The sequence below is a fragment of the Panthera onca genome, chromosome D1, assembly GCF_046562875.1.
Source record: "Panthera onca isolate mPanOnc1 chromosome D1, mPanOnc1 haplotype 2, whole genome shotgun sequence".
NCBI classification, from domain to species: domain Eukaryota; kingdom Metazoa; phylum Chordata; class Mammalia; order Carnivora; family Felidae; genus Panthera; species Panthera onca.
In genome coordinates this window covers 8,264,627-8,290,778 of record NC_138348.1, presented here as the reverse complement: position 1 = coordinate 8,290,778, position 26,152 = coordinate 8,264,627, and the positions used below count along the sequence as shown (strand labels likewise).

The 26,152-nt window shown below is 42.6% G+C and overlaps 1 long non-coding RNA gene across 1 annotated transcript in view; it reads right to left on the bottom strand.

The window, feature by feature from the left end:
- The window catches only part of LOC132661933 (uncharacterized), a 46,852-nt gene continuing 20,700 nt past the window's right edge, over window positions 1–26,152 (bottom strand). Inside the window, exon 4 of the long non-coding RNA XR_009602456.3 lies at window positions 1–206. This is a non-coding gene — a long non-coding RNA (uncharacterized LOC132661933). The remainder of the gene's footprint in view (window positions 207–26,152) is intronic.

The following is a 26,152-nucleotide window of genomic DNA, read 5'->3' as shown; positions in this document are numbered from 1 at the left end:
TTTACCAGATGACTGAGGATGGTAAGGGCGCCGGTAATGCCATTGTGTCAGCAGAACCTTATTTCATTGTTTACCTACCCAGGGAAGTGGGTTCCCCTATCCCTGGAGATCACTCTTTGGACACCCCATCAGGAAATATATTTTCTAAAAGTTCCTTAGTCACCGTTGCGGCATCAGCTGTTCTGCATGGGAAGGTTTCAATCCATCTAAAGAACATACAATACAAACAATTACAAGAACATATTGATAAACCCATTGCAGGGAGCCATTGAATGAAATCCATTTGTAAGTCTTCAAATGGCCCAGCAGGTGGTGGGAATGCTCCATTTATTACCTTAATAGTCTTTCCAGGGTTATGGGTGTGAGAAATCAGCCAACTGGCTAACCAATTTGTTAACCAAAATTGGTAAACCAATTAGGCAACATTGGAACAGTTATCTTTCGTAATTTGGGTCATTTTCTCTGCGCCGCAAGGAGTCGCAGAACGTAGGGCTTTTAGTGATGGCATTCTTAAGGACTGAAAAAGAACCGAGCACCCACCTGGGCCCTCAGGGAGTCCTCATTTAATATTAAACTTGCCTCCTCAGTCATTCAAGTTACATACTGGAACAATTTCAGTGCTGGCTGATTTAGCATAGAAGCCTGCTAGGGTATTTCCCTGACACTCAGGTTCTGTTTTCCTGGTATGAACTTCAATTTTAATCGTTGCAATTTGGTTAGGCAATAGAGTAGCAGGGAGCAGTTCGTTTACTACTTGGGGCCCATTTTTAGTTGGGGTTCCCTTAGAAGTGAGGAACTCTCTCTGTTTCCATAACATGCCCAAGTCATAGACCATCCCACAGGCATATCTGCTATGGTGTAAATGTTTACTGGTTTTCTTTTGGAGAGCTGACAAGCCCAAGGGAGGGCATGGAGTTCCGCTCCGTGGTTCGGACTTCAGTTGGGGAACATATCCCTTTCCAGTAGTTTATACTGAGTTGTTACAGCATATCCTGCTTGATATTTCCCTTTTGAATTCTTAGCGCGGGGACCCATCCACGAAGAATATCGCATCTGGGTTTTCCACTGTGTCCCATGTGTCAACGCGAGCCAAGCCCTCCCGCCCACGCAGGTATGCTGCTCTGTGCCCTTGTCAGGCAGGGGGAGCAGAGTAGCAGGGCTGAGCACGTGGCAACGCTCACGATGGAGGTTAGAAGGTGAAAATAGGGGTGCCTGCACGGCTCAGTCGGTTCAGCGTCTGCCTCTTGGGTTCAGCTCAGGTCATGATCTCACAGTGCTTGGGATCAAGCCCCACGTCAGGCTCTGCGCTGACAGCACAGAACCTGCTTGGGAGTCTCTCTCTTCTTCTCTCTCTCTGCCCCTCCCCCCCCCCCAATAAACAAACATTAAAAAAAAAAGAAGAAGGTGAAAGGAGAAGGTTCTCATGTGAGCCGGCCTGCTGAGAAACGTTGAGTCTGATCGGAGCGTAATAGACTCCCGATGGCATGGGGTACTTTTAAGTGTAAGTCATGTCCTACCTAATACCAGTTGAGCTGAGGCTCCCACCGATCGCACTGCCGTGGCTACAGCTTTCCAAAAGTTTGGATACGGTTCGGCTACTGGCTATAACTATGAACAGCTGGTCTACGTTTTCCTCCATGCGGTCGTGTTAGAATTCCTAGATTCCTGCTTATCGTGTTTTGCACAAATAAGGTGGAAGATTTAGTATCATTTAGGAGGCTTAGGGCTGGACTTTGTTGCAGGACTAATTTTGGTTGGCTAAAACGTTGCTCACACTTATCTCCCCAGGGGGCAGGCTCTGGCTTTGACGCCCTTGTAACCTCCTCCAGGGGCATTGCAATCAGAGAAGCATTGGGAACCCAAGATCCACAATGTCCTGAAGGAGACTCCTTAACGGTCTCTTAGTTGTGGGTCTGGGGAAACGTGGGAGAGTCTTTGTTCTTTCAGGTGAGACAGAGACTGCCTTTTGCAATCGCACCATGCCCAACGTCGTGGGCCTTGTCTTTCGAGAACTGGACTTTTTCCTTGGAGATCTTATGGCCTTTGCAAGCTAATTGCTATAAAAGAGAAACCAAATCTAACTTCTTGGGCCTCCCTCCTAGGGGGACATACCAATGGGTCATCTACATATTGAGTGACTGCAGCGTTCTTAGGGAACTGTAAGTTTGCTTATTTTGTGTGAAAAATAAGGATGATGTCTCAGCAGTCCAGGTGTATTGTTGGTTGTTCCAAGTGAAGGTGGGCAAATATTGATTCTTCTTGTCAACTGGGCTACTAACGACAGAGGAGCAGAGATCCATCACCACCGTGAACCGTTCTGAGTCAGCAGGGACGTTAAACAACAAGGTGTTGGAGATTTGGAACCACGGGGAACCTCGGTATCGCGATTTTGCTGACGGCACAGAGATCCTGGACAAAACACCAACCTCGTCCATTTGATTTTTTTTTTAATGTTTATTTATTTTTGAGAGAGCGTGAGAGAGAGCCGGGGTGGGGGGGGGGGGCAGGGGCAGGAAGAGAGAGAGAGCCAGAGGATCCAAAGCAGACTCTATGCTGTCAGCACAGAGCCCGGCGGGAGGCCCGAACCCACCATCCGTAAGATCACGACCTGAGCCGAAGTTGGACGCTCAACCGACTGAGCCACCCAGGCACCCTGTCTATTTGATTTTTTTTTAACTTTTATTTATTTTTGAGACAGAGAGAAACAGAGCATGAGCAGGGGAGAGGCAGAGAGAGAGGGAGACACAGAATCCGATGCAGGCTCCGGGCTCTGAGTTATCAGCACAGAGCCCGACGCGGAGGCTCAAACCCACAGACGGCGAGATCATGACCTGAGCCGAAGTCAGACCCTCAACTGACTGAGCCACCCAGGCGCCCCCCCCCGCCATCTATTTGATTTTTTACTGGATTAGATAGAAGAGTTGCAGAAAGCAGTCCTCACTTCATTTGGCCTTCCCCAATTGGTGAGAGCCCCTTTGCTTTTAGTGGAAATTCAGCCAATTTAGGCAGGGGTTAGGAATGATCTATTTGGATTTTTATGGGTTCGGTTCCATTAATTTTGCCTCTGTCAGTTGAAGAAGCAGCCCGTAGGCATTCAGGCACTTCTGAGAGATTGGGACTCTTTTCATACCTTTGAGTCTTAATTTCATCAATTTCTATTGGCAGAGAACAGAGCAGTTCCGGTTCAGGAGGGTTCAGGAAATTCTAAGGTCATTTCTCCTTCTAAGTTAAATTTTACACGACTCCTGAATTTAGAAAGCACATCTCGTCCTACCAGGTCGGCTGGGCCAGTGGCACACAGGAGGAAAGCGTGGGTCCCCGAAAAGGACCCTCATGTCATTGGGACTGATTTCGATACAGGTACCCTTGGAATTTGGTTAGAAACCCCCACTCCAGAAATATTCTCTTTCCTCCAAAGGGGTTTCTGTTTTAGGAAAGCAGGGTTTCAGGTAGATAAAAGTGGCTCTCGGATCCACCAGTGTTAAACGGGACTCTCCATTAATGTTCCCCTTGCTCGTTGAGAGGTATCACTGGGAACGATTTATATGAGGATCCCTCAGAGCCCCATCAATGCTTATTATTATTATTTTGGTAACAGGGGAACATCTTCCCAGACCAGCTTGGGTCTCTTCAAAAGATTGTTTTTAATCTTTATTTATTTTGAGGGAGAGACAGAGCGTGAGCAGGGGAGGAGCACACAGAATCTGAAGCAGGCTCCAGGCCCTGAACTGTCAGCACAGAAGCCGACGCGGGGCTCGAGCTCACGAACTGCGAGATCATGACCTGAGCTGAAATCAGACACTTAACCGCCTGAGCCACCCAGGGGCCCCAGCTTGGGCCTCTTCAATAGGCAGCTTAGTTTGGGCCCAAGCCTGCTAATGAATAAGGAAGTCAGGGTGTCTTTCTGTGCCTGCGTGTAGTAAAGAAAGCTTCGAGTGTGTCTCAAAAAGTGTTTCCAGTCTTGTCTTGTGGTCTGAGACTGGTTCATCCTTCTTTTGTTTGCAGGATTGAATGATAGTCTCTCGAGGAAATAGTTCATCAATCCTCTCAAACGGGTCTTGGGCGTTTGTTTCTAGTGCGTTTTGGCCCATCTCTGGCGGAGTGAGTAGTATGTGAGTCTTTTTTTTTTTTTTAATTTTTTTTTTAACGTTTATTTATTTTTGAGACAGAGAGAGACAGAGCATGAACGGGGGAGGGGCAGAGAGAGAGGGAGACACAGAATCGGAAGCAGGCTCCAGGCTCTGAGCCATCAGCCCAGAGCCCGACTCGGGGCTCGAACTCACGGACCGTGAGATCGTGACCTGAGCTGAAGTCGGACGCTTAACCGACTGAGCCACCCAGGCACCCCAGTATGTGAGTCTTTAATATCTCTCTCAGTCTCTTCTCATTTGACCTTGGCTGTCCATTTTCAGGTGACACGAGGACCTAATGTCATGTGAATAAATCGGTAGAGATCTGAGCCCCGGATGGTAAGCTCTATTAGAATTCTAAATTTCAGGGATCGCCTGGGTGGCTCAGTTAGTGAAGCCTCTGACTCTTGATTTTGGCTCAGGTTATGGTCCCAGGTCATGAGATCAAGCCCCAAGTCAGGCTCCGAGATGAGCAGGGAGCCTGCTTAAGATTCTCTCTCCCCCTCTGCCCCTCCCCCGCTTGTGCTCTCTTGTGCAATCTCACTCTCTCTCTCTCAAATTAAAAAAAGAAGAAGAATTCTAGATTCCTGGGGCACCTGGCTGGCTCGGTCGGTAGAGCGTGCGACACTTGACCTTGGAGCTGTGCGTTGGAGCCCCACGTTGGGGATCGAATTGACATCCAAAATAAGTTAAATAAAATTCTGGCTCATCTTCTGAGTGTCAAGGGATTAGTAGATTCAGAATATTTAAGGAGAGGAGGTAAAGGGAAGGAGCACTCAGACAAGTTAGTCAGTGTGCATTTCTTTATAGATTCAGCATCGGCTTGTTGTATATGCTTTTCATTTGCCTTTTGTAAAGAATCTTTAAAAAATTTTTTAATGTTTATTCTTGAGAGAGAGAGAGAGAGAGAGCATGAGTGGGGGAGGGCAGAAGAGAGGAGGAGACACAGAATCCGAAGCAGGCTCCAGGCTCCGAGCTGTCAGCACAGAGCGGGATGCAGGGCCTGAACTCACTGACTGTGAGTGAGATCATGACCTGAGCCGAAGTCAGAGGCTTAACGGACTGAGCCACCCAGGCGCCCCAGTGAACTGGTTTGGGGAAATTCGGGATCCTTTTTCTCTAGAGCATCTCCTAAATGGATAAGATTAGGTGAGATTCCCTATCGTGGCCACTGGAATTTTCAAGATTACCTTTAGTAAGGTTAGCCCACTGGTTCAAAAAACAGAGGTTCCGGGCCCCCCTTTTTTTTTTTTTTTAAGTTTGTTTGTTTATATTGAGAGACAGAGGGAGGGAGAGTACACGCACACATGTGAGTGAGAAAGGGGCAGAGAGAGAGGGAGACAGAGAATCCCAAGCAGGCTGTGCATCGTCAGCACAGAGCCGGATGCAGGGCTCAAACGCATGAATCGCGAGATCATGACCTGAGCCAAAACCAAGAGTTGGACACTTAACTGGCTGAGCCCCCCCAGGCGCCCCCTGGGCCTCTAATTTCTATTCCTAGAGTTAGTTGGGGTTCCAGATGGAGGAAGCCCCGGTTGTTTAGACTCGGAAAAACCCATTTCTCTCTCTCTCTCTCTTGTTTTCTTTTTCTCTTATTACACGAGGCCTCACACCGGACCCAGCCCAGCTGAAGTCAGATTCAGTCCGACCTTGGACCCAGTCCAGTTTCTAAGTTGGACCTAGTCTGATCCTGGACTCAGTCCAGTTTCTTTTACGTTGGCTGACCCCAGCCCCGGACTGGAGAAAGAAAATGCTGGAAGAAATTCAGAGAGCTCTTTTCAGGGCAAACCCTCCACCCCACCCCACCCCCCACCCCAGGAGGTCAAATCCCAGGGGATTTACTCGCCCAGAGTCAGTGAGAAAGCAGCGAGCTCAGTTCTCCAGCAAGTGCCGGCTCCTGGTCGCTCGCTGCTCCCGGGGCCTTTGGGGGTCTCCTTCGGATCCCACTGCTGGCCGGAACCCTTCAAAGACGAACTGAGGCATATTCAAATTTTAGGTATTTATTTGAGCAAAAATCCATTCGAATTGGGCAGCGCTCAGCTAAAAATGGTCAGAAGCGCTCCCTCGGGGGAGCTGGGAAAAACTTTATTTACGGGGCGACGGAGGAAGCAAAGTGGGGAGATTACGGATTAGCTATAGCTTGAATCCTAGTCGGCTAATGTGACTGGGCATCCTTCAGTCTTGCTTTTTGAGGGACTTACGGGCTTGGGTTTGGGTTTGCTGAGGCAGGCCCTGCGCCGTTAAAGCCACCTCAGCTTAGTGGCCTCCTTGCTCAATTAACAGGTGACAAGCTGGAAACTTTGGGGCCGGTATCAAACCCAGAACACCTCGTGTTTGCTCCTCGCCCCTCCCCTGCAGTTCTCTGACTCGGATCCTTGGTCCACCGTGTTGTGTGTCCATAGGGTGGCTGGTCCTAGCCTACAAGGGCCAGGGCCACCCGGGGCACGTGGGAGCCCTCCATCCCCAGTGCCTCAGTGGTTCCTTGGGCGGTCCCGTGGAAGGAAGGGCCCGGCTGCTGACCAGAACGGAGGGACTGGACTTGCCAGGTTCTCCGAAAGGTAGAGCTGAACTCTTCCAAGGAACAAGAAGCCTGTGGGTGTCAAAGGGGTGTAAATGCAGTTTGTGAATTGAATCACTCCGGGTGCCTTGGCTGTAGGGCAAATGGTACTTGCTGGGGGCTGGAGGGTGTTTCTTGAGTTCAAGCCCCACGTGGAGCGTTGCGATTACTTTAAAAAATGAATAAATATATAAGGAGCGCCTGGGTGGCTCAGCACGTTAAGCATCTGACTCTTGATTTAGGCTCAGGTCATGATCCCTTGGTTCCTGAGATCGGCCTCCTCACGGGGCTCCGTGCTGGTGCTGGGCATGGAGCCTGCTGGGGGTTCTCTCTCTCCTTCTCTCTCTCTGCCCCTCCCCTGCTCGTGCTCTCTCTCTCATAAATAAATAACTAAATACATCAACTTTAAAAAGAAAGAAGATTAAAAAAAATAGGGGTGCCTGGGTGGCTCAGGCGGTTGAGCGTCCCGCTTCAGCTCAGGCCGTGATCTCAAGGGTTCGAGTGAGTTTAAATCCTGCATTGGGCTCTCTGCTGTCAGCGCAGAGCCCGCTTCAGTTCCTGTCTCCCTCTCTCTCTCTCTCTCTCAAAAATAAATAAACAACAAAAAGATCAAAAATGAATCATCCCTTGTAAAATCCCGAAGGAATTGCAAACATAAAGATTATCTCCCGGTAAAAACTAAAACTTCCGACTTCGTAGGTATGTGTTGGGGGCGTGGGGGGGGGGGGGGAAGGAGGAGAAGAAGTTCAACCCCAGCACTTCAACTTGAAAATGAAGCCGCCAACATTTGTGGGTTTTTTCCCGTTTGTTTTTCGAGAAGAGAAAACCGGCAAGCTGTTCCTCAGTGTTAACTTAATCGAGTGTGCAGGTGAGTAGGATGTGACATCCCAAGAGGGACAGTCACAGATGGGAAAGAAATAATTCATCCAGAAACACAGCTGGTATTGGTGGAAGGAAGTCTTAACCCCCGACCTGCCAGTCCCTAAATCCCTGACACTTAAAACCCCTTTTTTTAATGGGGCCCCTGGGTGGCTCAGCCGGTTAGGCGTCCAACTTCCGCTCAGGTCATGATCTCACGGTTTGTGGGTTCAAGTCCGGCATCAGGCTCTGTGCCGACCGCTCAGAGCCTGGAGCCTGTTTCGGATTCTGTGTCTCCCTGTCTCTGCTCCTCCCTTACTCATGCTCTGACTCCTCTCTCTCTCTCTCAAAACTAAATTAAAAAAATTTTTTTTTCAAAATTTAAAATAAAAATTAAAACGCTTCTTTTCATTATAAAATATTTCAGACATATGGGGGGAAGCTATTATATTCATCCATATATATACCCGTACCTCTCAGCTTTTACAAATCTAAACATTTTGACATGTTTGCTCAGAAATAAAATATCAGAGACGGTTGATCTCCTCCACAAGCCTTCCTCCTCCCTTCCCCTCACACCCTCCCCAAGCTAACGCTTCCTGTGGCCTGATTATTCCCAAACTGCATTTGATACTTTTACTGCTTATGTCCATAAACACCATAAATCAATGACTTTCCTGGGCGTAAGGTTTCAATAAATGGTATCGCTCTATGGTGCTAATTCTGGAACTTTCCAAATTTCTTGCACTCTCCCCACGCCACACAGTCTCTTCTCACACACATGCATTTTTTTTTCCTTTTTTTCTTTCATTCGCTCTTATTTCTTGACTCTCTGTTCCAAATATTGCCACCAAGGTTGACTCCCTGATAAAAACCCAGGCCAAGACCCTGGGATTTCTGGTTCGGCTTCTGGAGGACCTGGTCCAATGAAGCACTCTTAATGCCCAGGCTGTACGATTCATTAGGGTGATGTGATCAATGAGAAAATACAGGACAACATACCTGCCCCTATGCAAAGGAAGGATAATTCTAAGAGCCACGGCACAAGTGACCTGAGTCCCTGCCACCCCAGCATTGCCGAGATAGAAGCATAGAAGGTTCTCAGAACCAGCCTCAGATGCTGGCCTGCAGCCGGGCCTCCAGCTTCTGGTTGTAGGGATGTCTCCAAGATGGTCCCAATGTCCTACTCTTCCTGATCTGGAACATGAACATGTAAGGATGTGAGGCTTCCCCCTACTTCTCCACCCTACTAAGGTCAAGTCCCACAATGGCCCAACTCCTTGATTTGGCCACAGGCAGAAAGGGGGAACAGAGAGTAATTGACTACCAAGACCTGCATTCCTGTCCTTCTTTCAGGGTGTCAGACGAGATGGGGCGCGTTCAGGGTGTATGGCCATAGACTCTTCCAGTGTGTCAAAGCTGGACATTTGGGATTCCTCTGTCCCTTTTCTATAACCTGTCATCCAACACAGAGCATTCCAATGGTTGCTTAATGTTTCATTAATCCTGTCTCTTTGTGTGAGTTGGAAAACTTTCGGTGGTAAATGACAGAAAACCCAACTCAAACTGGTTTTTCAAACATTTTTTCAGGGGGAGAGGGTGTACGTTTGTTTTGTTTGTTTGTTTTTCCTCACTGCTGTGGGAGAATCAGCAGGCCACTGAGTTTGGAAGCCTGGGTTAACAGAAGCAGAGTAGCGGGATTGTTCCAGAAGGGAAGGATCTCAGGAGTTGAAGGCAGTTCTGGCAGGATTCCAAGGGAGACAGGGAAGGGCTGCCTGTGGACACCTCCAAGGTCTTGAGAGCAATGGGAAGATCTCTGGACTGAACTCAAGGAGGAGTTGGTCAAGCTCTGAAAAAGTGAGTCTAGCAGTGGGTCTAGGTGGTCAGAAAAAAGCTCACCTGTGAAAGCCAGCGCACTGGAGGGATCTGAAGGCAGGGCAGGCGTGGATCAGGTGAGTGCGGTTGGGGAAGACCGCTCCTGGCATTCTAGCATGTGCAAAGGGAACAGACTCAAGAAGGAAGTAGTTGGGGCGGGGAGGGGGCATCTGGGTGGCTCAGTTGGTTAAGCATCTGACTTCAGCTCAGGTCATGATCTCATGCTTGGTGGGTTCGAGCCCTGCATAGAGCCTTGCACTAACAGTGTGGAGCCTGCCTGGGATTCTCTCATTCTTCCTCTCTTTCTGCCCCTCCCCCCTCCCCCAAGTGTGCATGCAAGCACTCTCTAAATAAATAAACAAACAAACAAACAAACAAAAAGAACAAAGGAGTGGTGGGGCACCCGGTTGGTTCAGTTGGTAAAAAGCGTGTGACTCTTGATCTCAGGCTTGTGAGTTCGAGCACCACGCTGGGTGTAGAGATTACTTAAAACCAAAATCTTTAAAACAAGAAGAAAGAAAGAAGAAAGAAAGAAAGAAAGAAAGAAGCACAGATGAGGTATGGTGTGAGGTAGGCCCAAGTATGCAGGGTTTTAAAACTTATACCACTTGCCTCCAAGAGAATCCTGATTAGGGGAAGACCCCTGGTTGAATTTTGTACATGTTGAACTTGAGATGCCTCTGATGTTAAGTAGGCTGCTGCCCACATGGGTCTGAGCTGGAGGTTTAAAATCACAATTCCCCTTTTATAGATGGTGATTAAATTCCTCAGGCCTAGAGCCCAACGTGACACAATGTAGGGATTTGATGAACATACGAGTGAGTGAATGAACGAACGAATGAACGAATGAACAAATGTAAGAGTCGGATTATTCGTCAGGAGCCCTTTAAAACCAGAAATTCTGACCTGTCCAGGTAGATGGGATAAATGGAATGAATACAGCTAAAGAAAACATTAGTGAACTGGGTGATCAAATTGAGTAACTTTCCAGAAGGAAGAAGCAAAAAACAAAAATAATAGAAAACATAAAAGAAAAACATAAGATACATGGGGCGCCTGGCTGGCTCGGTCCAAAGAGCGTGTGACTCTTGATCACGGGGTCATGAGTCCGAGCTCCACTGGGCATAGAGATTACTTAAATAAATAAAACTTAAAAAAGAAAAAGAAAAACATAAGATACAGAGCATAGAAGTAGAAGTAAAAATATCCAGACACAAACATTTCAAAAAGGGAAACATAAAAATGGATTGGAGAAAATGTTTGATGACATTTTTTTTAATTTAAAATTTTATTTATTTATTTACATCCAAGTTAGTTAGCATATAGTGTAATAATGATTTCAGCAGATTCCAGTGACTCATTCCCTATGTATAACACCCAGTGCTCATCCCAGTAAGTGTCTTCCTTAATGCCCCTCACCCATTTAGCCCATCCCCTCCACCCATAACCCCTCCAGGAACCTTCAGTTCACTCTCTGTATTTAAGAGTCTCTTATGTTTTGCTCCTTGTTTTTATATTACTTTTGCTGCCCTTCCCTTATGTTCGTCTGTTTTGTATCTTAAATTCCACATATGAATGAAGTCATCTCATATTTGTCTTTCTTTGTCTAATTTTGCTCGGCATAATACCCTCTAGTTCCATGCACGTAGTTGCAAATGGCAAGATTTCATTTTTTTTTATTGCCAAGTAATATTCCATACTATATATATATAGTATATATATATAGTATATATATATATATATACTATATATATATACTATATACTATATACTATACTATAGTATATAGTATATAGTATATAGTATATAGTATATAGTATATAGTATATATATACACCACATCTTCTTTATCCATTCGTCCGTCAATGGACATCTGGGCTCTTTCCATACTTTGGCTATTGTCGATAGTGCTGCTATGAACATTGGGGTGCATGTGCCCCTTCTTTTTTTTAATGTTTTCATTTATTTTTAGTATACATGCTGCCAAAGTGAGCATGATGTTTTTATTTATTTTTGAGAGAGAGACAGAGACAGAGCACAAGCAGAGGAGGGGCAGAGAGAGAGGGAGACACAGAATCTGAAGCAGGCTCCAGGCTCTGAGTTAGCAGCACAGAGCCCGACACGGGACTCGAACCCCCAAACCGTGAGATCATGACCTGAGCTGAAGTCAGACACTTAACCTACTGAACCACCCGGGCACCCCCACATGTGCCCCTTCAAAACGACACACCTATATCCCTTGGATAAATACCTAGTAGTGCAATTTCTGGGTCATAGAGTGATGACATTTTTTTAAAAAGATGAACTTACTAGAATTTTTAAAAAGATCAAAAGGCTCCACTCCCAACCAAGATACAGAGTTTTCAGCAGGTCACTGCTCCCACTGCAAGAATTAGAAGGGGGGGAAAAAAAACCCAGAAAAGTTGCAAGAACCATCTTTTTCAAGAGAGCAGAGGGCTATAAATGCAATGCTATGAATGAATGAAATGAACAAAAATTTCAAAGACAGAAAAGACTCTCCTTCCTGAATGAGCTGAGGATCACTGCTCACATAGTCTTCCCTGGGGCCATTGCCAATTCTGGCCACAAAAGCTTAGCTCAGGCAAAGGGACCCAACTGGGAGAATGAGAAACCAGTGGAGTTGCTGGTGGCCATGAGGAGCTGCGGGCTCCTGGAAGCTCCTAAGTAAAAGACAGAGAGTGAAATCTTCTGCAGCCTCATCATGTTTAGAAAACCAAGTCCACTTCGAGAAAGAGGGCCTGCCTGGAACAAAGGATATTTGCCAGATTTTGAAGGTATGTGGGGTAGGAGGCAGGAGAGTTAAGCTCAAAACCTCCAAAATTCAGAAAATCTCCCACTGCTCACAGGCTGAGACAGAGGGCTTCCAGAACTGAGGAAGGAACATGTCCGGGAAATGAAGACGAAACAAAGTTAGGTAGAGTTTTGGTAAAACTGGGTCTCATCCCCAGTCTGGCTCCATCCCTACTAGATAGATGTGAGCAGTTTCTTAGTGCACGAGCCTAAAAGAGCACAGATAGAACATTCTCTGGTGGGAGATAAAAATCATCTGCATAAAAGTCAGATGGGCCCAACTTTGGGCCCAGTACGTAAGAAGTTTGGAAGTTACCTATCATAACCAGTAAGCAGGTGAACTACCTGAAAAATGAACAATTCTTCTTAGGTCTGTAAGAGAAGGGAGGTCACAGGGTGCCTGGGTGGCTCAGGTGATCAAGCGTCCGACTTCGGCTCAGGTCATGATCTCGCAGTTTGTGGGTTTGATCCCCACCTTGGGCTCTGTGCTCACAGTTCAGAGCCTGGAGCCTGCTTCAGATTCTGTGTCTCCCTCTCTCTCTTCTCCCCTCCCTTGCTCACGCTCTGTCTCTATCTCTCTCTCTCAAAAAATTAACATTAAAAATTTTTTTAATTAAAAAAAAAAGAGAAGGGTGGTCACAGCAAGTGATAGAAGGTCTCAGAGTGACAGGGATATGTGCAGTGAGTCCCCAGAAGTGACCTCGCAAATTGGAGAAACAGACACGTGAATACAGAGAATCCAAACCTACCAGAGCAGAAACCCACAACCCGAAACTTCCATGGGAAGCAGCGCTGGGGTAGGGAAACCCGAACTGTAGGTGACAGTTGGAGGCTCAGTGTGGACAGCTCTGAGAGTTAAAATCTCTAGGGAGACTCAGTCATAAGGGGGCCCTGACACTTTTGTCAGTTTTATCTCCAGGAGCTCGACCCGGTTTTCACAGCATCAGAGAAAAACTCCCTTACTCTTCTGGCCAGGGAAGGGGAAGAGTAACCATTTTGAAATATGCAAGTATTCTGTCCTTCTTAACAGGATCTGCCTTCAAGAGAAGCTATTTAACCAGACCCTAACCAGCTGGGGTTTTATCAGAGCCTAACTGGCCTGGGGAAAGGAAAATACCCAACTCCATATAGTTGTAGCCACACTGTCCCACCTAAGGGAGGAGAGAAAACACACACTTGCGCACATGCATGCACAACAACCGAGAAGACACATGTGAAGTTCATAGCCCAGAGGTAAAGACTCACTAAAAGACTGAGACGTAATCATGGGAATATAGCATGCTTCCTCCTCCCCACATTACCACCACATTACTACTGGCTGATCTACAACAATTCTTTATCCCCAGTATATCATGCTTGTTTATCAAGAAAAAATTACAAGGCATACTAAAAGGCAAAACAAAACAAAACACTGTTTGAAAAGACAAAGCAAGCATCAGGATGTTGGAATTATCAGACCAGGAATTTAAAGCAACTGTGATTAATATGCAATAATTATATCCACTACTGGACAGAGCAGACAGCATGAAAGAACAGATGGGCAATCTAAGGATAGATGGAAATCCTACAAAAGAACTGAAAGAAATGCCAGAGCTCAAAAACCCTGTAACAGAAATGAAGAATGCCTTTGGTAGGTTTATCAGTAGACTTGACACACTTGAGGAAAGACTCTCAGGCTTCAGGACACATCAAGAGAAACCTCCAAAACTGAAAAGCAAAGAGAACAAAGATGGAAAATAACAAAATAAAATATCCAAAGACTGTTGGACAGCTATAAAAAGTGTAACATACACATAATGGGAAAACAGAAGGAGAAGAAAGAGAGAAAGGAACATAAGAAATATATAAAACAACAATGACTGAGAATTTCCCCCAAATTAATAACAGATGCCAAGCCACAAATCCATGAAGTTCAGAGAACACTATGCAGGATAAATGCAAAAACAAAAACCTGTACCCAGGCATATCACATTCACACTACAGAAAATCAAAAATAAAGAAAAAATTCTGAAATAAGCCAGAGGGGAAAGAAAAACACCTTATTTATAGAGGAACAAAGATAAGAGTTACATCCAACTCTCCTGGGAAACCTTACAAACAAGAGAAGAGAGAAGAGTGAGATATTTAAACCATGGACATATTTCATTCTTTCTCATTGCCAAGTAGTATTCCATTGTGTATATAAACCACAATTTCTTTATCCATTCATCAGTTGACGGACATTTAGGCTCTCTCCATAATTTGGCTATTGTTGAAAGTGCTGCTATAAACATTGGGGTACAAGTGCCCTTATGCATCAGCACTCTTGTATCCCTTGGGTAAATTCCTAGCAGTGCTATTGCTGGGTCATAGGGTAGATCTATTTTTAATTTTTTGAGGATGTAGCCACATGGATGGAACTGGAGAGTGTGATGCTAAGTGAAATAAGTCATACAGAGAAAGACAGATACCATATGTTTTCACTCTTATGTGAATCCTGAGAAACATAACAGAAAACCATGGGGGAGGGGAAGGAAAAAAAAAAAGTTAGAGAGGGAGAGAGTCAAACCATAAGAGATTCTTAAAAACTGAGAATAACCTGAGGGTTGATGGGGGGTGGGAGGGAGGGGAGGGGAGGGTGGGTGATGGGTATTGAGGAGGGCACCTGTTGGGATGAGCACTGGGTGTTGTATGGAAACCAATTTGACAATAAATTTCATTTTTAAAAATAAAAATTAAAATTAAAAAAAAATAAAGCATGGACAGAAAAAAAATAACCAACCTAGAATTCTGTACTCGGTGAAATTATCCTTCAAACGTGAAGGAGAAATAAAAACTTCCTCAAACAAAAATTGAGAGAATTTTTTGCCAGCAAACCTACCATTTCTTTTAAGAAATGTTAAAAAACAGTTCTTCAGAAAGAAGGAAAATAATATAGGTCAAACATTTGAATCTACATCAAGGAAGAATATCAAAGAAAGAATAAGTGAAAGTAAAATAAAAAATTTCTTTCTTTCTTTCTTTCTTTCTTTCTTTCTTCTTTCTTTCTTTTCTTCAAAAAGATTTATTGTTTCCATGTAGTCCATGGCTTGGGAGAGGGTTCCAGGGTGGTTAAAAAGCTGCCTAGTGGTTCCAGGGAGAGGCTCAGGTACAAGCTTTGTCACCAGGGGGATGCCAGAGGGGGCCCTCAAAGGATGCTGGGCTTCAGAGGCTCCTAGTCATGTTTTAGGGTGAGCCTTTTGAAGAGACACTGGTCCAATCCAGCCTGGGGACCAGCCAGCCTGCAGATGTGAGTCAGATGGTCACCATCTTGATGAGTTTCACATCCTCATCTAGGAAGTGTTTTTCCAGGAAGTCACAGAGATGGGAGTCTGCACAGGAAGAACCCAGGGCATGTAGATATAAAAGAGCCTGATTCAGGTTCTTCTCAGAACCATGGCAGCTTCCATGGCATCCAGGGTTTATCTTGGGACAGTTTCTTCATGTCTCAAAAGAGGGCATGGCCACCTTGCATCTTCAAGAGAGGCTCAGCACCCTCATGCTTCTCCTCAGCCAACTTGCAGAAGAAGTGACCAACTCCCTGCAGAGCCACACTGTTATGGTCAACATAGAAGCCCAGAGAGAGGTAGGTGCAGGAGGCCTTCAGGTGCATGTTGACCAGGCAGTTGAGGTGGCTTCCACCTCAGGGGAATAATTCTGATGAATCTGGGAGCTCACGGTTGATCGGTAATAAGGAGCTAAGCTCAAAATAGTGTGTTGGCTGGTCCCGGAGGCAGAGGGTGGCCAAGAAGATGGCTCTGAAGGTTGTGACTGGAAAAAAGATTGGAGGGTGGTTGGAGGCTGGTAGAAGGGACATCCCTTGGTCTGTTCCATCAAAACACTGTTAAAGCAAGAGACAGATCTGCAGGACTGCCAGGCATGCTGCCTAGTTTTCTTAGTCTTAATAAGTTTGTCCAAAGTGATAATAGTAACAGTCTATTAATACACACACACACACACACACACACACACGCACGCACACAATGGATTCAAGCCCCTGCTCTATCTCTCTCCCTCTCTGCCCCTCCCTTGCTTGTGCTCACTCTCTCACTCAAAATAAATAAATAAACTTAAAAAAGAAGTGAATGGGTGGGGAAAGGAAAGGTATACCATGGTATATACTGTATATCATCAAAAGAAAGTAGTAGTAGCTATATTAATTTTAGACAGAGCAGACTTCAAAACAAGAAAACTTATCAGAAATAAAGAGGGACATTACATAATGATAAAGGAGTCAGTTCTCCAAGAGGACATAACAGTCCTTAATGTGTATGCACCTAATAACAGAGCTTCGAAATATACGAGGTAAAAACTAATTGAACAGCAAAGAGAAGTGGATAAATCCACTGTTTTAGCTGGAGACTTCAACACATTTTTCTCAAAAAATGGACAGATCCAGAAGGCAGAAGATCAGTAAGGACATAGATTAACTAAACAACACCATCAATCAACTGGATATAATTGACATCTATAGACTACTTCATCTAAAAGCAGAATACACATTCTTATCAAGCTCACATGGAATTTTCAGCAGAATAGACCATATTCTGAGCCATCAAATGCACCTAACAAATTTAAAAGAACAGAAATCAGGGGCACCTGGGTGGCTCAGTCAGTTGAGCAACGACTCTTGATTTAGGCTCAGGTCATGACCTCATGGTCATGATTCCAAGCCCCACATAGGGCTATACACTGACAGCATGTACCCTGTTTGGGATTCTCTCTCCCTCTATCTCTGCCCCTCCCCAACTTTCTCTCTCTCTCACTCTCTCTCTCTCTCAAAATAAATAAATAAACTTAAAAAAAAAAGAATTGGGGCACCTGGGTTTTCAGTCTGTTGAGCGTCCAACTTCAGCTCACACCATGATCTCATGGTCTGTGGGTTCAAGCCCAAGTCAGATTCTGTGCTGACAGCTCAGAGCCTGGAGCCTGCTTTGGATTCTGCATCTCCCTCTCTCTCTCTCTGCCCCTCCCCTTCTCATGCTCTATCTCTCTCTCTTTCTCAAAAATAAATAAACATTAAAACAATTTTTTAAAGAATAGAAATCATATGTCTACTCTCAGACCACAATTGAATTAAACTAGAAATTAATAACAAAAAATCAATTGCAAAATACATGGAAATTAAACAACACACTCTAAATAACATATTGGTCAAGGAAGATATCTCAGAAATTAAAAAAATATTTTAAACTAACTGAAAGTGAAAACACAACTTATCAAAATTTGTGGAATGCAGCAAAAATAGTACTTAGATGGAAATTTAGAACATTGAATACATATATTAGAAAAGAAGAAAGGTCTAAAATCAGTATTCTAAGTTTCAGTTTTAGGAAATTAGTAAAGAAGGGCAAATTAAATCCAAAGTAAGCAGAACAAAATAAACAATAAGAATTAGAGCAGAAATCAATGAAATTGAAATTAGAAATCAATCAAATTGAAATTAGGAAACAGAAATTAGGAATCAACCAATGAAACCAAAAACTTATTCTTTAAAAAGATCAATGAAATTGATAAGCCTCCAGCCAGATTAAGAAAAAAAAAAAAAAAGAGAGAGACGACAGAAATTACTAATATCAGATGTGAAAGAGGAGACATCACTACAGATCTCATGCACATTAAAAGAATGATAAAGGAAAACTATAGTCACCTCTATAGCCACAAATTTGATAACCTATAGGAAATGGACCAATTCCTTGAAAGACACAATGCACTAAAACTCACACAAGAAGAAATACATCATCTGAATAGGACGTATCTACTAAAGATATTGGATCAGTAACTAATAACTTTCCAAAACAGAAAGTAGCAGGCTGAGATGGGTTCACTGGTGACTTCTAACACACTAAAGGAAGAAATGATACCAATTCTCTACAATCTCTTTCAGAGGATAGAAGCAGAGGGAATATTTCCTAACTCATTCTATGAAGTCAGCATTTTTTAAATACCAAAACCAGACAAAGATGTTGCAGGAAAAGAAAACTACAGGCCAATATCTCTTGGGAATATAGATGCAAAAATTCTCAACAAAATATTACCAAATCAAATTGAACAATTTACAAAAAGAATTATAAAGCACCACTGAATAGGATTTATCCCAGATATGCAAGACTGGTTCAATATTCAAAAATCAATGTAATCTATCACATCAAATACCCAAGTGTTGGCATGGATGTGGAGAAATTGGAGCTGTTGGTGGGAATAAAAATGGTGCAGCAGTGGTGGAAAATAGTATGACATTTCCTCAAAAAATTAAATACAGAACTATTATATAATCCAGCAATTCCATTTCTGGGTATAGACCCAAAAGAATCGAAAGCAGGGTCTTGATGAGATATTTGCACACCCATGTTCATAGCCATATCATTTGCAATATCTAAAATGTGGAAGCAATCCAAGTGTCCACTGACAGATGAATGAATAAGCAAAATGTGGTATATGCATACAGTGGGATATATTATTTGGTCTTTTTTAAAAATGTTTTTTTTTTGGACACCTGGGTGGCTCAGTCAGTTAAGCATCCGACTTCAGCTCAGGTCATGATCTCACAGTTTGTGGGTTCGAGCCCCGTATTGGGCTCTGTGTTGACAGCTTAGAGCCTGGAGCCTGCTTCAGATTCTGTGTCTCCTTCTCTCTCTCTGTTCCTTCCCTACTCATGCTCTGTCTCTCTCTCTCTCCTTCAAAAATAAATAAAAACATTTTTTAAAAATTAAAAAAAAAAATTGGGGGGGGGCGGGTCACCTGGGTGGCTCAGTGGGTTAAGTGTCTGACTTCAGCTCAGGTCATGATCTCACATGAGTTCAAGCCCCACACTGAGCTCTCTGCTAACAGCACAAAGCCTGCTTGGGATTCTTTCTCTCTCTCTCTCTCTCTCTCTCTCTCTCTCTCTCTCTCTCTCTGCCCCTCCCCAGCTTGTGTTCTCTTGCTCTATCTCAAAAATAAATAAACATTAAAAAAATTTAAAAAAAAATAGGAACTCTATTAAAAATGTTTTTTAAGGGCACCTGGGTGGCTCAGTCAGTTGAGCATCCAACTTTGGCTCAGGTCATGATCTCACAGTTTGTGAGTTCAAGCCCCACATTGGGCTTGTTGCTGTCAGCACAGAGCCCGTTTCAGACCTTCTCTTTCCCTCTCTGTCCCTCCCCACTTGTACTTTCTCTTTCTCTCTCTCTCTCTCTGTCAAAAATAAATAAAACATTTAAAAATGTTTTTAATTGAGGTATAATTAACATATAACATATTAGTTTCATATGTACAACATGATTTGATATTTGTATGCATTAGAAATGATCACCACACTAGGTCTAATTAATGTCTACTCAGTGTTTAAAGGGAAGGAAATCCTGATAGATGCTACAAAATAAGCTAATCACAAAAATACAAGTACTGTATGATTCCACTTATATTAGGTACTTAGGGTAGTTAAATTCATAGAGACAGAAAGTAGAATGGTGGTTGACAGAGACTAGGGGGGGGTGGGAAAATAGGGAGTAATTGTTTAATATGTATGGAGTTTCAGTTTTACGAGGTGAAAGGGTTACAGAGATGAATGGTGTTGATGATTGCACAACATTATGAATTTAATGGATTCAATACCACTGAACTGTATACTTAAAAATAGTTAAGATAATGGGTGCCTGGGTGATTCAGTCAGTTGAGTGTCTAACTTCAGTTCAGCTCATGATCTCACAGTTCCTGAGTTGAGCCCTGCATCAGGCTCTCTGCTGTCAGCGTGGAACCAGCTTTGGATCTTCTGTCCACCTCTCTCTCTACCCCACCCCCATTTGTGTTTTCTCTGTCTCCCTCTCCTCTTTCTCTCTTCCAAAAATAAATAAGCATTTAAAAAATAGTTAAGATGATAAAAATAGTTCAGATGATAAATTTTATGTTATCTGTGTTTTACCACAATAAAATAATTGAAAAAAAATCTATAGGAGGAGAACTACAAAGCTGATGAAAGACATCAAAGAACTAAATAAATGGAGAGATAGTCCATGTTCATGGATATGAAGAATCAATATTATCAAGATGTTAAATTTTTCCCAATTTGATCTATAGATTCAACACAATCCCAATCAAAACCCCAGCAAGTTATTTTATGCATAGCAACAAACTGATTCTAAAATTTATATGGGGAAGCAATATACCCATGATAGCCAACACAATATTGAAAGAAAACAAAGTTGGAGGATCGACACTATCCAACTTGAAGACTTACTAGACAGCTACACTAGTCAAGACAGTGTAGTACTGGTGAAAGAGTAGACAACTAGATCAATAGAACAAAATAGAGAGCCCAGAGATAGACCCGCATAAATGTAGTCAATTCATCTTTGACAAAGAGGCAAAGGCAACACAATGGATAGAAGATAGTCTTATCAATAAACGGTGCTGGAACAACTGGAAATTCACATACAAAAAAATAAATCCAGACATAGACTTTACACTCTTCACAAACATTAACTCAAAATTGATCACAGACCTAAATGTAAAATGAAAAACTATAAAACTCTTAAAAGATAACACAGGAGAAAATTTAGATGACCTTCATTTTGGCAATGACTTTTTAGATTTAACACCAACACCAAAGGCACAATCCATGAAAGAAAGAATTAAAAACCTGGACATCATTAACATTAAATTCTTTCATTGGGTGTAGAGATTACTTAAAAAGAGAAAATAAAAATTTTTTTAATTAAAAATTTCTTCTCTGTGAAAGAACTGTCAAGAGAATGAAAAGACAAGCCACAGACTGAGAAAAAAAGTATTTGCAAAATACATATTTAACAAAGGATTGTTACCTAACATATACAAAGAACTCTTAAAACTCAACAATAAGAAAACAAACAACCTGATTAAAATAAGAGCCTATCTTAGTCCATTTGGGCTGCTATAACAGACTGGGTAACTTATAAACAACAGAAATTTATTTCTTAACTGTTCAGGAGGCTAGAAGGCTAAGATCAGGGTGTAAGCATAGTCAGGCAAGCCCCTCTGGTAAAGGCTTGATTCTTAGTTCATCAATAGCCATCTTCTCAATGTAACCTCATGTGGTGGAAGGGGCGAGGGGAGTATCTGGAGTCCTTGTTATGAAGGCACTAATTCCATTCATGAGGGCTCTGTTCTTATGACTTAATCACATCCCAAAGGTCCCACCTAATGCCATCACATTGGGGATTAGGATTTCAACATACGAATTTTGAAGGGATACAAACATCCAATCTATAGTAGGGTCAAAGACTTTAATAGATACCAAAGAAGATATACAGTTGTCAAATAAACACATGAAAAGATGCTTCACATCATGTGTTATCAGGGCAATGCAAATGAAAACAACAAGACACCACCACACACCTGTTAAAATGGCAAAAATCCAGGAAAATGACAACACCAAATGCTGACAAGGATGTGGAGTAACAGGAACTCTCATTCATTGCTGGTGGGAATGCAAAATGGTACAACTACTTTGGAAGATAGCTCGGCAGTTTCTTGCAAATCTAAACATACTTGTACCATATGATCCAGGAATTATGTGCTTGGTATTTATCCAAAGGAATTGAAAGCATGTTCAAACAAACAAAAAACCCTTCATAACGATGTTTATAGGACCTTTATTCGTAATTGCCAAAACTTAGAAGCAAGCAAGATATCCTTCAGTCGGTGAACAGATAAATAAACGGTGGTGCATCCAGAAAATGCAATATTATTCATCCCTAAAAAGAAATGAGCCATCAGGCCATGAAAAGACATAGAGGAACCTTAAATGCATATTGCTAAGTGAAAGAAGCCAATCTAAAAAAGTTACATACTGTATGATTCCAACCATATGACATTCTGGAAAAGTCAACACTTTGGAGACCATAAAAATATCAGTGGTTGCCAGGGGTTAAAGGGGAGAGAGGAGTGAATAGATCAAGGACAGAGGATTTTTAGACCAATGTATTTACTAAGTATGATACCTTAATGGTGGATATATGTTATTATACATTTGCCTAAACCCATAACACGTACAACACCGAGAGTGAACTCTAATATAAATTATGGACTTTGGGTGATAATGATGTGTCAATGTAGGTAATCAGTTGTAACAAATGTGCCACGCTGATGGGTGATATTGATGATGGGGAAACGGGGGAATGGGGCAATAATTATGTGGGAAATCACTGTAACTTCCTCTCCGTTTCTCTGTGAACCTAAAATTGCTCCAAAAAGTAAAGCCTATTTTTTAAAAAAAGATAATTGTTCTTTTATATCAAATGTCCAAAACATAGTTAACATTCACTAGACATGCAAGGAGGCAGGAAAATATGACCAATATTCAAAAAGAAATGAGAAGCAGACTCACAGATAATTCATATATCCCAGTAAACAGACATGGACTTTACCATTAATATGTTTAAGAAAGTACAGGAAAATAAGAGAAAATGGATGAAAAGATGTAATCGAATTTCCAGAGAGTCAGAATCTATTACCAAAAAAAGTCAAATAGACAAATATATAATTTCTGAAATTACGAACTCATTGGATGGGTGTAAGTAACTTCGTGCTGTGTGTTTGGCTAAAAGAGAACTACATGTCCCCAAATCTCCTTTCCTATGTGGTCCTGGTTAGAGTTGGCCTAAAGAGACAATTTCGAGAATCAGGGAAGGCAGAAGTGATAAACCAGGCGCTGGGTTTCGGTTAAAGATGCTGGTGGAGATCAGCTTGCCCAGCTCTTCTTTCCAACCCCTGGCCTCTTGACCAACAGGAACACCCAGCCCAGCACCAGATGCAGAGGCAGTAGCCTTCCATAGATATCTGTACTGGCTATTTTTTCTGGTCCAAGTCTGGCAGCTGGATGTGCCTGCCTTCCCAGATTCCCATAGCACCTACTCTCATATATTGGGTCTTCTCTCTCAAATTGTCCCTACAGCCTCATAGGCTATTCCTGTGAGCAGCAAACTGAGAAGGAAAATCTTTGGGCCTGGTTTACAAGTTATTTGGCATAAAATGTTGGCAGGCCACCTGGGTGGCTCAGTTAGTTAAGTGTCTGACTCTATTTTGGCTCGGGTCATGATCTCACAGTTCCCGAGATCAAGCCTCATGTTGGGCTCTGTGCTGACAGTGCAGAGCCTGCTTGGGATTCTCTCTCTCCCTCTCTCTCTGCCCCTCCCCTGCTTGTGTTTTCATTTTCTCTCTCTCCCCCCCCCAACACACTAGATAGATAGATAGATAGATAAATAAAAAATTTTAAGAATAAAATATAATGTTGGCACTGTCTGAATATGCACCCTGCAGCACTACAGCCCCACTCAGGGTTGGCCCTGAGAGACAGTGGTGAAGGAAAAACTCCCAGGAGACAGAACCTTGAGAAGTGTGCACTTGGTGGCTCATTTTCTTCCAAAAATGGAGCTCCCCAGAGGTGCAGATCTACACTGATTTGTGAAGATTTAATAATGGATTTCAAGGACTTGAGAGAAACATGAATGGAAAATTGGCAGCACAGAAGTCTAGTGAAGAGATAGGTGGATGGACTCTCCGAAGCGACACTGACCATGAAGATACTTTGCTGCATGTGAATACTCACTGAGAAGACCAACAACCCACTAAAAATGGGCAAAACACTTGAACAAGTTAATTAAAAAAAAAAAAAAAAAGATATTCAGGCAGTTTTTTTCTGCTCACAGGTCCTGTCCCTGTGCTTTAATAAAAACACCTTTTTGCACTGAAAAAAAAAAAAAAAGATATTCAAGTGGGCTAATAAATATTTTTAAATGGGTTTTGCATCAGAGAAATGAAAAAAAAAAAAAAGCACAAGGAGGGGTGCCTGGGTGGCTCAGTCCATTAAGCAACCAATTCTTGGTTTGGGCTCAGGTCATGATCTCACACTCCGTGAGTTCGAACCCCGCATCAGGCTCTGTGTTGATGGCTCAGAGCCTGGAGCCTGCTTTGGATTCTGCGTCTCCTCTCTCTCTGCCCCTCCCCCGCTCATGCTCTGTCTCTCTCTGTTCAAAAATAAATAAAAACATTAAAAAAATTTTTTAATAAAAATACATAAGTGCATATGTCCACCAAGAGATGTGCATGTGAGTGCAAATAGCAGTTTTATTTGAATAGTTCTAAAATAGAAACCATGCTAATTGCCATCAACAGTGGGATGGATAAATAATTGCTGCTGTACTTCTAAAACTACAAAGCAATGAACAAGAACAAAATACTGCTCTACACAATAACATGGAAGAATTTTACACACATAATGTTGAGTAAAAAAACATTGGATGCAAAAAGTACTGTGTCTCTAATAGGATCAACTGAATTCCACAGCAGCTGGCTAAGCAAGATTTCTCCACACTAAATGGTTGCTATCAGGACAATTCCTTGGACCTATTGCTTTTCCTGTTTGCTTCTGACTCTAGATGAGGCCTGCAACAAGCAGACCACTCCTAGAACACCTGCTATTATACCTACTGTCTGTGACCTGCAGAAGAGAAGGGGGGGAGTGGGTCACCCTCAACATCAGGGGTTTAAGCAGAGATACATACACCCATCCTAAAATTCAGGTGGGATCTCAAGGGGCCCCCCAAGAGCCCATACAATATTGAAAAACAAGAACAGAGTTATAGAATTCATACTTTCCAATTTCAAAACTTAACTAAAATGACAGTAATCAAAGCAGTATAGTATTGGCATATGGAAAGACAGACAGAGCAATGAAATAAAATTGAGAGTCTGGAAAGAAACCTGTATAACTATAGGTCAATGGATTTTTGACAAGGGTGCCAAGGAGAGTCGGTGGGGAGAGAATTGTCTCTTCAACAAATGGTGCTGAGACTACTGGATTTCCACATGCAAAATAATGAATTTGGACCTTTCCTCACATTACATGCAAAAAATTAACTCAAAACGGATCAGTGACCTAAATATGAAAGCTAAAGCTATCAAACTCTTGGAATAAAACATACAGGGTAATCATCATGCCCTTGCACTTGGCAATGGTTTCTTACGTATGATACCAAAGGCACAAGCAACAAAACAAAAGACAAACTTCATCAAATTTTTTAAAAAATAAAAAAAAAATTTCAAGAAGGCGAACAGACAATAGAATAGCAGAAAATATTTACAAATCGTGTATCTGATGAATCTAATATTCATAATGTTTAAAGAATTCTTATAACTCAACCGCAAAAAGAAAATACCCAATTAAAAAATGGGCAAAGGACTCGAATAGACTTTTCTCCAAAGAAGATATACAAATGGCCAAACAACACATGAAATGATGCTCAATGTCCTTAGGTAAATACAAATGAAAACCATAATGAGATACTTCTTCACACCCACTAAGATGGCTGTAATCATAAAAATAGAAAATAGTCCAGCGTTGGTGCCGATATGGACAACTTGGAACGCTCCTACGGTGCGGGTGGGAATATAAAATGGTGCAGCCACTGTAGAAGCCAGTTTGGCAATTCCTCAATAATTAAATATGGTAGTACCATATCACTGGAAATTCCACTCCTAGGCATATCCTCAGAAGTGAACGCGTTCAAACAAAAGCGTGTATATGAATGGTTCATAGGAGCCCTATTCATGATAGCCAAAAAGGTGGAAACAACCTGAAAGTCTGTCTCTGATGAACGGATAAATAAAATGTGGTATATCCGTACAATGAAAAATTGTTCAGCCTCCAAAAAGAATGAAGAATCGATATGTTACAACGTGGATGAATCTTGAAAACGTGATGCTAAATGAAAGAAGCCAGACAGAAAAGGCCACATATTATATGATTCCATTTATATGAAATACTGAGAATAGGCAAACGCAGAGAGACAGAAAATAGAGCAGTGTTTGCCAAAGGCTCGACGGGTACAAGGGTTTCCTTTTGGGGTGATGAAAATATTCTGGAACTAGATTGTAAGGATGGTTT